Genomic DNA, 15,067 nt, shown 5'->3' with positions numbered 1-15,067 from the left:
AATGGCAAGATTTCATTCTTTTTGATTGCCAAGTAATACTCCATTGTATATATAAACCACATCTTCTTTATCCATTTATCCGTCAATGGACACTTGGGCTCTTTCCATACTTTGGCTATTGTTGATAGTGCTGCTATAAACATTAGGGTGCATGTGTCCCTTCGAAACAGCACACCTGTATCCCTTGGGTAAGTACCTAGTAATGCAATTGCTGGGTCATAGGGTAGTTCTATTTTTAGTTTTCTGAGGAACCTGCATACTGTTTTCCAGAGTGGCTGCACCAGTTTGCATTCCCACCAGCAGTGCAAAAGGGTTCCTCTCTCTCCACATCCTCGCCGACATCTGTTGTTGCCTGAGTTGTTAATATTAGCCATTCTGACAGGTGTAAGGGGGTATCTCATGGTGGTTTTGATTTGTATTTCCCTGATGATGAATGACGTTGAGCATTTTTTCATGTGTCAGTTGGCCATCTGGATGTCTTCTTTGGAGAGTATCTATTCATGTCTTTTAGCATAAACTCTTTTACCATGTCTACTTCTACTTGAATGACTCACCATCACGTCTCTCAGGGTGCAGCTGCTGTCCAGGCAAACATTCCCTCAAGGAGAAGGAACTCAGGGGACAAATGGAAAGGAGAGAAAGAGCATCTTAGCACAAAGAGGGAAAGTTCCCCACCGTTTAGTGACTTCCCGTCTCTGCCTTGTGTCTGTGGAAGATAACATTTGGCCCAGACCAAGATACAGGATCGATTGATCTGGCTCGGCACTACAGGTAACCTTGGCTCCTACAAGCCCCCAGCATGCCCTCCGGCTGAGCAAGGGGGATCAAGCTTCCCCTAAGTGATGACTGCAAATTGGCCGTGGATCTGGCGATGGGCCCCTTGTTGACTTCAGAATGTAAAACTCTTACAAGGATAAATAAGTCAGTGCCATATCGTTACCTGATTTACAGTTGCCCGTTTCCCCAGAGCAGTAGGGAGCACTTCCTCTGAGGCACAATCGTGTAAAAACCCGAAGTGCATGTGAACCTCACCTGGTTAAGTCATTAGGTAACATGCCAGCCCCTCCTGCTCTCATGGCCCCTGGGTGATGGTGTCCGGAGTCCGGGTGAGAAGTGAGGTTTATAGCTCTGGGAGGAATTCAGGCGTCCTCGTCGGAGAGATGACAGATGTGGCTGGCCAAGCCACCTGCGGGCCTAGTGAATGTGCATTTTTCTCACACATGTTCTGTCTGCAAAGCATTGGACGATGCTGGGTTTTCCGTGGGATGCAGATATTACTTACCTCCATGGTAAAAGCAGAGATGAGACTTGTCGGAGCATAGGGCAGCATTCTGTGGGCGGTGGGGTAATGTGAAATAAAAAGGAACATGAAATGCAAATGAGAAGAAACTCAAATGGACAGCAAATCTGAAAAATATTTAACCTCACCAGGAATCAATGAAATGCAATTAAAACTAAACTATCATGTTTTACCTATAAAATTGAGAAAAATTATTGTAATAGAAAATTACTAGTGTGGGCAGAGAAGACACTCTCATAAATTGTTGGCAGCAGCATAAATTTGTGTTTGATAATTGGATTCAAAAACGAGCATCTGGAAGTCAACCCATTTGGTGGGTTATTCAACCTCTTGTCACCTACCTTAAGGAAGGTATCAGAGATGCCCATAAGGGTTTAGGCGTAAGCACATTCACGCAGTGTTACTTGCAATGGCAAAATATCAGAAACAGCTTATATGTCCCAAAATAGAGAATTAGTTAAAAGAGTCATAATAATTGCATGTGATGGTATCCCTAATACATATGTATGTGTATGTATACATCTACGTATAAGAGATGTATGTATAACATATATCATACATATACCGACAGAGATACAGAGAGACTGGCAGATAGAAAGACAGAGATGGGGGTGGGGGGGCACCTGAGTGGCTCAGTTGGTTAAGCGTCTGACTTCAGCGCAGGTCATGATCTTCCAGTTCACGAGTTGGGGCCCCACGTCGGGCTCTGTGCTGACAGCTCAGAGCCTGGAACCTGCTTCAGATTCTGTATCTCCCTCTCTCCCTGCCCCTCCCCCACTCACACTTTGACTCTCTCTCTCTCTCAAAAATAAACATTTAAAAAATTTTAAAAATAATTAAAAAGAAAAAAAGAAAGATGGAGAAGAACAGAAAACAGAGAGACAGATGAGAAAGAACCAAGTACACCCAAATGTTAGCAATAACCTGAAGTCTTTCTGGCCACTTGGTGGCAGTTTGGAAAATGTTTCTTATTAGCTTCATACAACCTATCTCAGCTTAAGAACAAGCCCAGAATAAATGGATGGGGCTTTGACATTTTGTTTAAAATGATGAACCAGGCCGGATCTCAATGACTTGTGAATTACTTGTACATTGATGTATATTTATTGATCATAAATCAGGATTTCAGACATGGTCAGGGTCTGAGATTTTCTTAGTGGGAGGGTGGGGATCTCCCTCCCCTAAAGTGCCATTAACATCACAAAGGGGAAGGGCAGCGTGTTGTCAGTGTTTCAATAGTCCAGTAGAAACCCTGCATTCTTGTAAGGAGACTACAGAGGTGAACCCAAACCTGGACTATCTTTGGCCTTATCTGAAATTACATCAGCTCTGTTAGGCAGGTTGTCAGATCAGCAGCTCAGTAGCTGGTTAGATATGTCCTTGACTAATAAGAGAACTGGAAGATGAATTAAATGACTGAGCCAACAACATTTGCTTAGTAGCTTGGTAGGCAGAAATCTTCCAAAACAATGGGTCTCTTAAGAAAAAGTAATAAAGAGCGTTGTCAGTAGTGAAAAAGTGCCAGAGCCAGACCTCCACTTTCTCCACAGTGCCAGTTGGCCTTTCCTCCTCTTTGATCTTCCAGCACCTCTGCAGGAAGTGTAGGTCTGGTCACATGCTGCTGTGCGTAAAGGGGCTAGAGATGCCTTCTTCATAGAGGGGAAGGGAGGATTATATATATAAACATAGCTCACCAAAATATGTGTGCCCTCCAATCCAGCAATCCAGTCCCTGGTATATATCCAACAGAAGTGCTGCGTATGTGTGTTCATTAAAGACCCACACTAAGCCACTCACAGTGGCACTATTTGTAACACCTCCAAACTGGAAACTACCTACATGCCCATCAACAGTAGATTGAATAAGTAAACTGTGCTATATCCACACAATGGGAGCCTATTCAACAATGAGAAATGAACAACCTAGAACCACATGCCACAATACTGTGTTGAGTCAAGAAAACCAGACACAAAATGGTACAGGCTGTGGGATACCGTTTATTAAATGTATAAAAACAAGGAAAAAAAGTAATCTGTGCTGTTAGAGATCCACCTTTGGGAGTGTTAGGGACTGGAAGGGAGACTGAGGAGGGCTCTGGGGTGCTGGTAATAGTCTGCTGTTTGGTTTGAGTGATGGTTACATGCATATGTTGTCTACAAAAAATTCGTGGAGCTCTACACTTAGGATGTTACAGTTTTCTGTATGTATGTTATACTTGAATAGAAAGTTAAAAAGGAAACTAGCTTTTTTTTCCTGGAACAAAATGATACTACTTATTGGCATCATTACTGTAAAGCTCTTACTAACTGGCAAAGCCCTAGCTCTGAGTCTAGACTAGGATGAGAAGGTAAGAAAGGAAAAAAAGAGGGGAAAGAACAAGAAGGATGTGGTGGACAGACCCTCAAGTTGCCTCTACCCACGATCCCTACTTCCTGGTGTTCATGCCCTTGTGCGACCCCTCCAAGTGTGGGCAGGACCTGTGACTTGCTCCTAACCAACAGCATATGACAAAGGTGGTGGAATGTATGTGATTGTGTCACAAAAGATAATGATGCCCATCTTGCAGGAAGCTCTCTCTCCCTTGGTGGCTGTGGGGAAGCAGGGACCACATTGGGAATCCCTACATGGCAAGTAACTGAGGTGGTCTCTAGGATCTGAGAGCAGCCTCCAGCCAACAGCTAACAACAACAACAACAAAATCCTTAAGCTCTCAGTCCTATAGTCTGAAGGAACTTAATGCTGCCAACAGCCATGTGAGCAGGGAAATGGATCCTTCCCCAGTTGAGTCTCCAGATGACAGTGCAGCCCTGGCCAATGCCTGGATGGCAGCCCTGTGAGACCATAAGCAGAGGATCCAACTAAACCTGCCTGGAGTTCTGATCTATAAAAATTGTGAGATAATAAGTGGGTGTTGTTTTAAGTTTGTGGTAGTTCGTTACACAGCAGCATATAACATAAGAGAGGTCAAACAGCCAGATCTGGGTACAAAATGTAAGTGATGATACAAACTTAAGTTGTGGCCCTCGATTTCAAAATATTTCCATTTAAAATGATCCTGTGATATGGAAGTCTCTCAATGGGGCTAAGCCTGGACTCAGCCATCACTGAGGTCAACAGTCAGACACACCTGGGTTTGGATCCTGACTCTACTGACATTTGAACTTGGGAAAGTTTCTTTACTCTTCTGAGTCTCAGTTTCTTTTGATGAATGCGGATTGTGATATTTTGCATGGCACAGGCACACAACAATGACTAGTTTTCCTTCTTCCTTACAAAATGACATGTTGCCTCACTCAGAAGCAGAGTGTTCAGACAGGATGAGAGGCATTCTGGAGCATTCTGGGCCCACCTGAAGCAAAGGACTGAAATTAAAGCTACCACATGGAGAATTGCAACGGGATTTCCTTCGGTTTCAGGTTTGGAGATCCCTCAGAAAGAAGGCCCCCAAGTTAAGAGCTTCCATTCTGAGACAGCACACACACACACACACACACACACACACACACCCCTCTACAATAAACTACACCAACTCACACACACAGATCAATATGTCAGGGCAAGAGAGAAGGAAGCAGGCAGGGCAGATTGCCAAAGACAGAATCGGTGTGTGGGCTGTTGAGCTGTATTTCTGGTCCAATAAATCAATCTGCCTTGAAAGAGTTCCTCCGACTCCATGACTGTAATTGGAACTACCTTCCTCAGGGGCTGTTTGTTACGTTCAAGGTCAGGTGACAAGTACAGGTTTTCAGAGTCAGGCACAGTCAATCTTCACCTGCCTCTGGGAAGAGCTCTGCTCTATCTGGAGTATCAGCTAAAAATGAGTCCATCTATGAGCTGTTGAAAACTTGGTAGAAATAGAATTGAGTTAGCCTCCGATTTCTCTCCTTGTTTTATTTCTAAACTCACTTCAACATCTTCTCTAGGATGCCTCCGCTAAAACCAACATCTCCATTAATTTGCAATTTGTTGAATCTTGCTGTAGCAGAAGCATCTGGGCACCGGTCCCCCCCAAAACAGAAAATACTAACTGGTGCTGTTTATTGAGTCCTGAATGTGTCAGGCACTGCACCAACCATGCATTTCACATGCATTACTTCACTTAAAGCCACAACAAACCCAGGAGTCAGTTACACTAGCTGTCTGCGTTCATAACTGAGGACACAAGCCAATGACATTAACATGCTTACCTCAGGTCACAAAGCTGGGAGTTGACACAGTCAAGATTTGAACTGAGGTCTTTCTCACACCAAAAGTCATGTTCTAAGCAAGAAGCTACACTCTGGATCCAACTAGTAGACAACTGGTTATATTGTAATCAAGTCCCACTAATTGTTGACTGATTTATGTATAGGACTGTACATGAATGTGAAGCAATGATCCCTAGTCTCAAAGCATTTACACTCTAGTTGGGGGAGACAAAGAACACGCATATAAAGGATCATGAACATCTCCAGAGTGATGTGATTCTGCACAGAGCACACCAATGAAATGTGACAGAGAGACAGCTGCCTGTGAGCAGGTAGGCTCAGGGAGTGTTTCCTCCAGCAGAGGGGCTTGAGCTGAAGTGAGATTGCCCTGCACTTGGTGGGCGAGGAGGCTTGTTAAGCCAAAAGGATGAGGAGGGCATTCTGCTTCCTCCAGGGTGCTGTGTGGCAAAGGCAGGGGGATGAGAATGGGCAGATACAGGGGCTGTGTTTCCACTGGAGAAGCCACGTAAACAAGCTGGGGAACACACAGTTGGCTGGGAAGAGGATCTGTGAAGAGCAATGATGGAAAGTAGGCGGGGCTGAAGGCTCAAGATATTGGGAACCTTCATGTCTGGCTGAGGGCAGGCTTCGTTCTACAGACAACATGGAGTTTGTTTGAGAAGATGTTGGGGATTTTACACAAGTTGGAGAATGGCCAGTCCCTTAACTTGTTTAAGTGGCCACATTCACAGTGTTGGCAGAGACCATCCAAGGCAAGTATTGGGCTTCCCTCACCCCTTCTCTTGGCTCTCTCCTGAAGCACTCACGTGACCTGTTCAGAGATGGAAGTGAACCAGGAATGGAACATTGATCCCAGGAGGCTAGAACCAGTTTTTCAGACCATCACACCAGGCTGTGTGCCCCAGCCAGGAGCTTGGCATAGGGGGTGTCAGCAGGAAGCCAGCAGGGATTCTTCTGGTCTCTGTAGAAAGCCCTGTCACCAGCAGCCTCAGTGCCAAAGCCTCCTTGTTCACCCCCTGACACAAGAAATCTGTGAGATCCTGTCTATGCGACCCGGATTTGGGGAGCTTCAGTTGGCACCCCCTGATTTTTTGTTAGAGGTGTTTGTAACATCTTGTAAGTAATGACCCCCAGCTGACCTGCATTTCATCAAGGTTCGGGGCAGGTGAAATCCCAACGGCTAGCTTTCCCCTGGAGCAGGGGAAGAGACTCATCTGCACCCTGCATGAACTGGAGCAGCCCATATTCGGAGTTGGGAAGAAGGTTAATAATAGTAAACAAACTTCCTTGAAGGGATGGCCTAAAGGGGAACTAGTTATTAAGAGGGGGAAAAAAAACCCAACACCACTGCTTTTATAGTAACTCTTCTCAGTCTATAATGAGAAAACCTCCCTTCTGTATAAACGACCCCCTAATGTGAGTCACCCCAAGACCCAACTCTTCGTCCAGGAAGCAGGAGTATAATGGCGCAGTCAGGTGTAAATTACAGGAGCCCGCCAGGGCAGGAAGCAGGGTGAGTTATAATAGTAGAGTAAATTAATTTCACATAAGTGGGATTAGCAGTTAAATAAATAGCAGCCCCACCACTAACCCCGTCTGGAATGCTGAGCGTCTGTCCTCTGCCAGGGGGCAGAAACCTTATGGCTGAGTAGGAATTAGGTCACAACATGGTCGCTACCCACTTTTAAGGACAACTCCTCTAGGAATATAAGGCAGAAAAATGTTTGTGTTAGAACAGCATTCCAAGTTAAAAAAAGATGAGATGTGACCTGCCTCCATTGATGGTTCAGCCACCGCTCATGGTGGCCCCGGTGCCCCATGAGTCATCAGAGACCTAAATGCAACCTGAGCAGTGGGGGAGGGATCACCCAGGATTTGGGGTAAATTGGGGGCAATGAGGTCTACGGATGGACCCATGAGGAGCTTCCGTTCTAGGCTGAGAACTTGTTGGTTTTATTTTTAAGTTATCAACCTCCCGATGGCTTGCTTGGGCTTTTTAAAGCTTTGGCCCTCTCATAATTTGACAGTGACCTCTGTTCAGGTGACTGGAGTGCCAGGGTTTGGGGAACTGCAGAGTCTGTGGGCTGTGGTGTGGACACCAGGGTTTGAGCTCATTCAGACGAAGGCAGGTGAGCTGGAATTTCAACACAGCCTCCTGATATACAAGGTAGGGTCAGTCATACTTCATGGAGCTGTTGTGAGGTCTAAATTACATTAAGTCAAAAGCAAAAGGCCTCTAATCCTAGTTCTGACACGCTGAAGAGGAACAGTAAATAAATGGCAGCTCTCCTTCCTCTTTTTCCCCATGATACAGTAGAGCCAAATAAGAAAGTCCATATTGGACACCATCCAGAGGAGACTGTATCAATGATGAAATCTTCCTAAGGTAGGGGAGAATTAACAATGCTTTAGGTAATTCTCAGTAAGGACCTCTAGGAATGTTTCATGAAGCTGTGATTCTTTCTCTGCATTTGTTTAGGACCTTGAACCAAGTCAAAGTGGACTCCCAGTGTTGGCTGCAGCAGGGAGGGGCATTATCATGAGTCTTTTACGCAGCTTCGTAAACTTTTTTGACTATACCCACTTGGACGGAGCCAAAGATCACCAACACCCCACCTATTCCATGTCTCTTCTGAATTTGGCAAATTATGGGGATGGGGTTCAGGGGAAGGAGATGAGAATTGCAGAGGAACCAGATGAATCAGTGGTACTGAACTTGTTGAACATGCAACATTCGTGACTCATTTCCTATTTATGTGAGAAGAACCTGACATTTTCTACTTGATTATAAATGAATGCCCTCTGGCCTCAAAAATAACCCTACTAATTTTACTCTACTAACCTGGAGTGTAAGATAAAAATTGTTAGAATAGCATAAATCTCGGGGCGCCTGGGTGGCGCAGTCGGTTAAGCGTCCGACTTCAGCCAGGTCACGATCTCGCGGTCCGTGAGTTCGAGCCCCGCGTCGGGCTCTGGGCTGATGGCTCAGAGCCTGGACCCTGTTTCTGATTCTGTGTCTCCCTCTCTCTCTGTCCCTCCCCCGTTCATGCTCTGTCTCTCTCTGTCCCAAAAATAAATAAACGTTGAAAAAAAAAAAAAAAAAAAAAGAATAGCATAAATCTACAGACAAGCTAGACACCAATGAAGTGTCCCTAAATAATAGGGGAATAATCATGCCAGCCTGCCTAGATTTTCCTGGTTTTAGCACTGAAAGCTCTGCATCCCAGAAAAACCCTCTGTCCTGAGCAAATTGGGATGACTGGTCACTCTACCATACCAGCCAACTGTAAAGGATTATGTACATATCTCCGTTAGCAATACGGATATATGAGCCATGGCTTGCTGAGTTGCAATTCATTTATATACAATGTCTAGATAGTGGGCAATTTTATAGGCCAAAAATATCCACTCAGGACAAACAAAAACCTGTCATCTGACTAAAATGGATAATGAAGGCACAAAATCAATAGTAATTTATAAATAAAAAGTATGAATAATAGCAACTGAAAGCCACAACAGCTCATAACAACTGCTGAAAAACCAACTGAAAAGAATCCTTCCAAAAATTGGAGAAATTCCTATGCAAAGTAGAGGAGGAAAAACAAATTTGAGTCCTTAGTAAACTGTACAAACACTAATTTTAGTTTACGAATACCAAATTTTTGTGGGTTACTGGCAAACAGCCTTTAGTTCTATGTGAGGAGGAAAGTCCACGAAACATGTCTGTGAGTCACCTGTAGGAACCACAGAACAGATTTGCATTCTTGGATCAGTTCAAAGTTATCAGAATGACACGTAATTTCTACCAGGATATTTTGGCCAACACCTTGGAAGTCGCTGCTTCAGGTGCCTGGGTGGCTCAGCCAGTTAAGCGTCTGACTTCGGCTCAGGTCATGATCTCACGGTTCGTGAGTTTGGGTGCCACATAGGGCTCTGTGCTGACAGCTCAGAACCTGGAGCCTGTTTCGGATTCTGTGTCTCCCTCTCTCTCTCTGCCCCTCCCCTGCTTGTGCTCTCTCTCAAAAAAATGAATAAACATAAAAAAAAAAATAAGAAAAAGAAAGTCACTGCTTTAGCTTGCTTAATAAATGAGAAAACCAAGGCCCAGACAAGTTAAATGACTTTTCCAAAGCTATAATTGTCATGAAGGCACACAAAAAAGATTTTCTGCATGTTATTGAGCTGTGTAAGGAAGGCAGAATTGTAGGATTTTTAGATACTTAGTCTGTCATATATGGTCATCTCTCCAGATGTATCTGAAATAGTGAAAAGATAAATTCAGTTGGCCTCCACAAGGATGTGTTGAAGCTCTCACTCCCAGTATCAGTAAATGCAACCTCCCTGGGATAGAGGGTCTTTGCAGACACATCAGGTGAAGATGAGGTCACTAGGTTGGGCCCTAATCCAATATGACTGGCGTCCTTATAAGAAGAGGGAAATTCACACACACATGCACACGCTCACGCACACACGTACACGGGACCGTGCTAGGAGAAGATGCGGACGCAAGAGGGAGGTGGAGCTGTGAGTCAGGCAGCCACAAACCGAGGAGCACCTGGGGCTACCAGACCCCAGAAGAGGACCCCAGAAGGATCCTCCCCTAGCGGCCTCTGAGCACTCATGGCCCTGCTGGCACCTTGATTTCAGACTTTGAGCCTCCATTCCATGAGAGAATAAATCTCTGTTGTTTTAAGCTGTCTAATTTGTGAAATTTTGTGACAGCAGCCCAGGAAACCATTACAGGACCCCGAAGTGGCTCCCAGCTCCCAGGGACTGGGTATCTCCCTTCTCACACCTCTCCTGGCAGCTGGTTGGGAACAAAAGAGAAGAGGCCATCCTCATCAGCCTCTTTATTGTGTCCTTCCTGCCTGCCACAGCAGCATCAGAGAGCTTGGGGTCTCCCTACCCACTGAGTGGGCACACATCTCAATCACGGAGAGGGTGGCATAATGTCAGTGCCTGTATCTGGGCACCAGGAGGGTGAGGAAACCCTGGTGGGCACCCCCTCCCTTCTCCATGAAGGCACTGTTCTGGCCACGTGCTTCCAGCGTGACCACTTGACATTTTCCTGTTCACACGCCATTTGACAAGGGCAAGAAATTTGATGAGCCATCCTGCCCTTCGCTGTTTTTCCTAGGACAAAAGCAAAGAGCTCATCAGATTACGGGGGGAGGGCTGCCACCTCGGAAACTGAGAAGTTTGCACATTATCTCGCTTTTTTGCCTAACATCTTTTTTAGATGCAACACGCAGACTTGGTTGGTTTACAAATTACTGTGCCCATAAACTTCCACCCAGAGAAGAGAGTAAGCTTCCCCAGGGTGGGGGTGGCACCAGCCAGTGAGGCTGATAGCTATAGTCACCAGATGCAGAGTATGATCCTAATTTTATAAAATAAATGTACTTAAATGTCTATCTGCATATGAAAGTATCTGGAAAGAAAACACCAAAATGTTATCTATCCAGGATAGAATTATGAATGTTTTTATTTTATTTGACTTTTATTTCTTTTCTAATATTGCTACATTAAACAACAAGGAATGATGTAAGAAAACTAGCCAAAGAAAAATTCATCCGTGATTACAGCTCTTGAGCACAAATACTATGAATATTCTGGTGCCTGATAGAGGAAGACTCCAAGAGTTATAATAACATAGCTGCATATGATATATAACATGAATCTTTTCTTCCTCCAGCAAGGTATAAAGAGAGCTTTTTTTCCCTAGTTGGGATCATCCTGTGTTTACAAAACTGTGGTTTCACTTAAAGTCATAACAAGCATTTTCCCGTGTTGTTCTAAACCCTTCCATCCACAATAATCATAATATCTAATAGGTGCATATAGTCGCATCAGATATACCAACCTTCATTTACCTGGGGTTTCCTTGTGTATGTGTGAACCTTCATCCAGTCTGATTTGCCAACATGGAATGGCAACTCCCCTTCTGCTAAAGATGAGATAGTTTGCAGAAATCGGTTGAGAGCCAAGATTCTCCTAAATGTCTGGCCCATAATGCTGGCCCAAGGGAGGAGGGGTCTTGCTGTCCACCACCTGCCTCCTGTGCTCCTGCCAACACTCGTGAGTTGGAGATCAGCCAAACTGGGTTGAGGTTTGGCCAATTTTTGGATTTAGTCTGTTTTGCCCTGTGCCCTCCAGGTTGTGACTCCTGCTATTTTTCACTTTGCTACTAACCTTGTGGGACTGAAAGCGATTTTTTTTTTTAATTTTTTTTTAACGTTTATTTATTTTTTTGGGACAGAGAGAGACAGAGCATGAACGGGGGAGGGGCAGAGAGAGAGGGAGACACAGAATCAGAAACAGGGTCCAGGCTCTGAGCCATCAGCCCAGAGCCCGACGCGGGGCTCGAACTCACGGACCGCGAGATCGTGACCTGGCTGAAGTCGGACGCTTAACCGACTGCGCCACCCAGGCGCCCCTGAAAGCGATTTTTGATATCAGTTGATATTGAGTCACAAACATTATTTTTGCTACCAGGTCTCCACTTTCCTAATCTACCAGTGATATTTTCAGCTTGAATCCTTCCCTCCCCTCACTCACGTGGCATCCCTGTCTTTCTGCAAGGAGGCAAATATAGGGCATGTCACATCGCTCCTCATTCCTCTCCTGTGGCCAAATCACCAAATGGTCACCACATTCTTTCCAGCAAAGCCTGGCCATGGCACTGATTGGCATGGTGCCTGAGATACAAAACTATGTCGTGCCAGGACCCAATAATGTTTAGTGCCTCTTCTAGCGCTGATATTCTGTGAACCCGACCCAAATCTCTCCACTTTCACCTTTTTAATTTAAAATCTGAAATGTGTAGAATTGCAAACGGAAGGTACAGATCTTGACGCGAGGAATCTTGATACAAGGAAGGGAGTCTCCCAGGACTGACCAGTGTGGGGCAGGAACAGCCTAGAAGCTCGAGTAAGAGGATCAGCAGCGCATAGATGATAAATCCAAACCAGGTGAAAATGGAAACACTTCCTTAACCGCTCTTGGCTGAGGATTTTCACCAATCCTTGGTGAGGAGTGACTGGAAATTAATATCAGAAGCCCGCTGTGTATCCATAGTTCACAGTATATAATTATACTTAAGTTTACTTAACAGTAAGCTGTCTATAATACTTCTTCCATAGTGTAGGTTCAGACAGTCACAAACAATTCTTTTGTTGTCTTTAGAAATTCTACAATAAAAACCTTAGTGGATATCATTATAATTATAAATCTGTACTGGAAGTTGGCCTAAGTGACTCTGGCAAACAAGATTCCAATTCCCAAAGTGAGGGGACCAGGTTAACAAACCCCTTTCCAGAATGCTGCTTTTGCTCTTCTTATTGCTTGCTTGCTTGATTGATTGATTGATTGATCGATTCATTTATTTGAGAGAGGAGAGAGAGAGAGAGAGAGAGAGCTTACATGCAGGTGCGCACAAGCAGGGGAGAGGCAGGGCGAGAGGGAGAGACAGAATCTTAAGCAGGTGCCCAGCATGGAGCCTGACGTGGGGCTCGATCTCATGGCTGTGAGATCATGACCCGAGCCAAAATCAACAGACACTCAACTGACTGAACCACCCAGGTGCCCCCCTGAATGCTGCTTTTGATAAAGCTTAGTTCTGGCTGGGGGTGCTACGTGGTGCAGCTTTGGAGGGCACATGTGTGTAGGCATTCTTTCATTTCACAAGCAGTTACTGACTCTTGCAATGGGGCACGCACTGTACTAGGTTTCAGCAATACAGCACAAAATAGAAGAGTCCATAACCTCAAAAAGCCTCCTGGAAGTGCATAAGCAATAAAGAGATGAGAGGGAATAGGGTTTTAAGAAGAGGTCTGGAATAATCACTAAGGGGACACGGATGAGGAAGACAGTGAGAAATTAGTAGAAGGCCTGATGTAAGACCAGGCCCATACTGGGACAGACTAGATCCCTGGAACCTGTTTTAACACTTAGAATAAAGAGATGAGAGGGATTTCTTTTTGTTTCATGGTCCGGGAGCATAAATAGCATAAACAGTGAGGTTCCGGAGGATTTGGATGGTTTCGAACATCAAGACATCAGATGGCAAGCCCCTGTAGTGCGCGCAGATGGCTTGAAGTGGGCATGTGAGTGAAGACAGGAATTCGCATCCTCCCGGGCAGGGGAGGTGGAGCTATTAGCAGCCACGATTGAAGTGCCCATCTCGGAGCGCAACTGCAAGAAGGACAGCCAACAAGACGCAGGCAGGCAGGGAGTGCTCCATCGGGTCCCATCCTCGTGCCATCCCAACCTGCGAAGGCAAAGACGGCTGCCCGGAGGGACCCCACCTTTGTTAATGCTCAGCCTCAGGATCCTAATTGCCAGAAAGGGTTTAGCAGTTGGATTCTCAGTGAAGGAGACGGAGCTTAATCAGCTGCAAAATTGCTGGTAGAATCTAGAACCCCGCCCTCAGGCCATTTGGCCTTGGGGTGTGTGACAGAGGCTAGCAGAGCCTCAGCTATTCCCAATGCTTGAGGTTGAGAGCGATCAGAAAGTCCAAAAGATTGCATCCTCCAGACTCCCATCCCCCACCCTCAAACCTCCACTCAGGTCCTATGGCTTGCAGCCGCTTTTCCGGGGGCTTATCCCAAGCAGCCTGTCCTCACTTGACAACAATGAAAATTGTAACAATGCCTCCTTGTATCTGGATATAGCTCACAGCTTACAAACTTCTGACAATTTTTGGCTCATTTGAGAGAACAACGCAGAGTACACAATATTATTCCCCCATTTTAGAGCCGAACAAATTGAGGCTCAGAGAATAGGTGGGTATTTTCTCGGCACCTGACAGCTGGTGAATGGTGCTAAGACTTCCAGCCCGAGTCGCTTGACCATAAAGGCCCCTGCAGTATGAGTGGTCTTTATGAGACAGTGTATCTACACAACCAATGAGAAGCTGCTGATTGGTCTTCAACCTTGCGGTTGAATCTTGTAAGTTTTTTTTGGAGAGAAGGAGATATGCTCCCTCCCAGCAGCCAGGTTTGGAGTATGTGGGGCCCAGCTCATCTCTGCTAGAGAGAAGGAGATGGTAGCCATCCCAATGGCATGACTTAGAGTCAACCTGCAGAGCCTGCCCCAGCCCCAACTCGGTTTAGGGTGGCTAGAATCTTAGCTCCCCATACCTGGAACATTCTAGTGTAGTGGTCATCTGCTGTTTGGGCACTCAGCATCTTTCTTTTTCATTTGCTAATTGCATTTGGAGTTAGATGTCTCTCCCTCATGTGTGTCATCTCAGGTCTCTTGTCTTCCTGGCTTACAGGTACACATGAGGTCCCAGGACAACCAATCAGGCTCTCTCCTGGGATTTTGACAATTGCAGAGCAAAAGGGAAATAATTAGAGCAAATTTATTCCAGGGGCAGGGCCCCAAGGACGCTATTAATTAGTTTCTCCTGCCCAGACCTTAGATCACTCTGGTTCTTGTCCTTTTTGAAGCCCTGCTCTCCTACATCCTACAGGATTCTGAGCCATCCGGTGGCCCTCCAACAAAAACCTTTCCCACCTAAGTCTCTGTGTCTTGCAACCAGAGAAGAATTGATGGC

This window comes from Puma concolor, chromosome D2, assembly GCF_028749965.1.
Source record: "Puma concolor isolate L17-30 chromosome D2, mPumCon1.1.hap2, whole genome shotgun sequence".
In the NCBI taxonomy this organism is placed as follows: domain Eukaryota; kingdom Metazoa; phylum Chordata; class Mammalia; order Carnivora; family Felidae; genus Puma; species Puma concolor.
Note: the sequence above shows the minus strand (reverse complement) of the source record.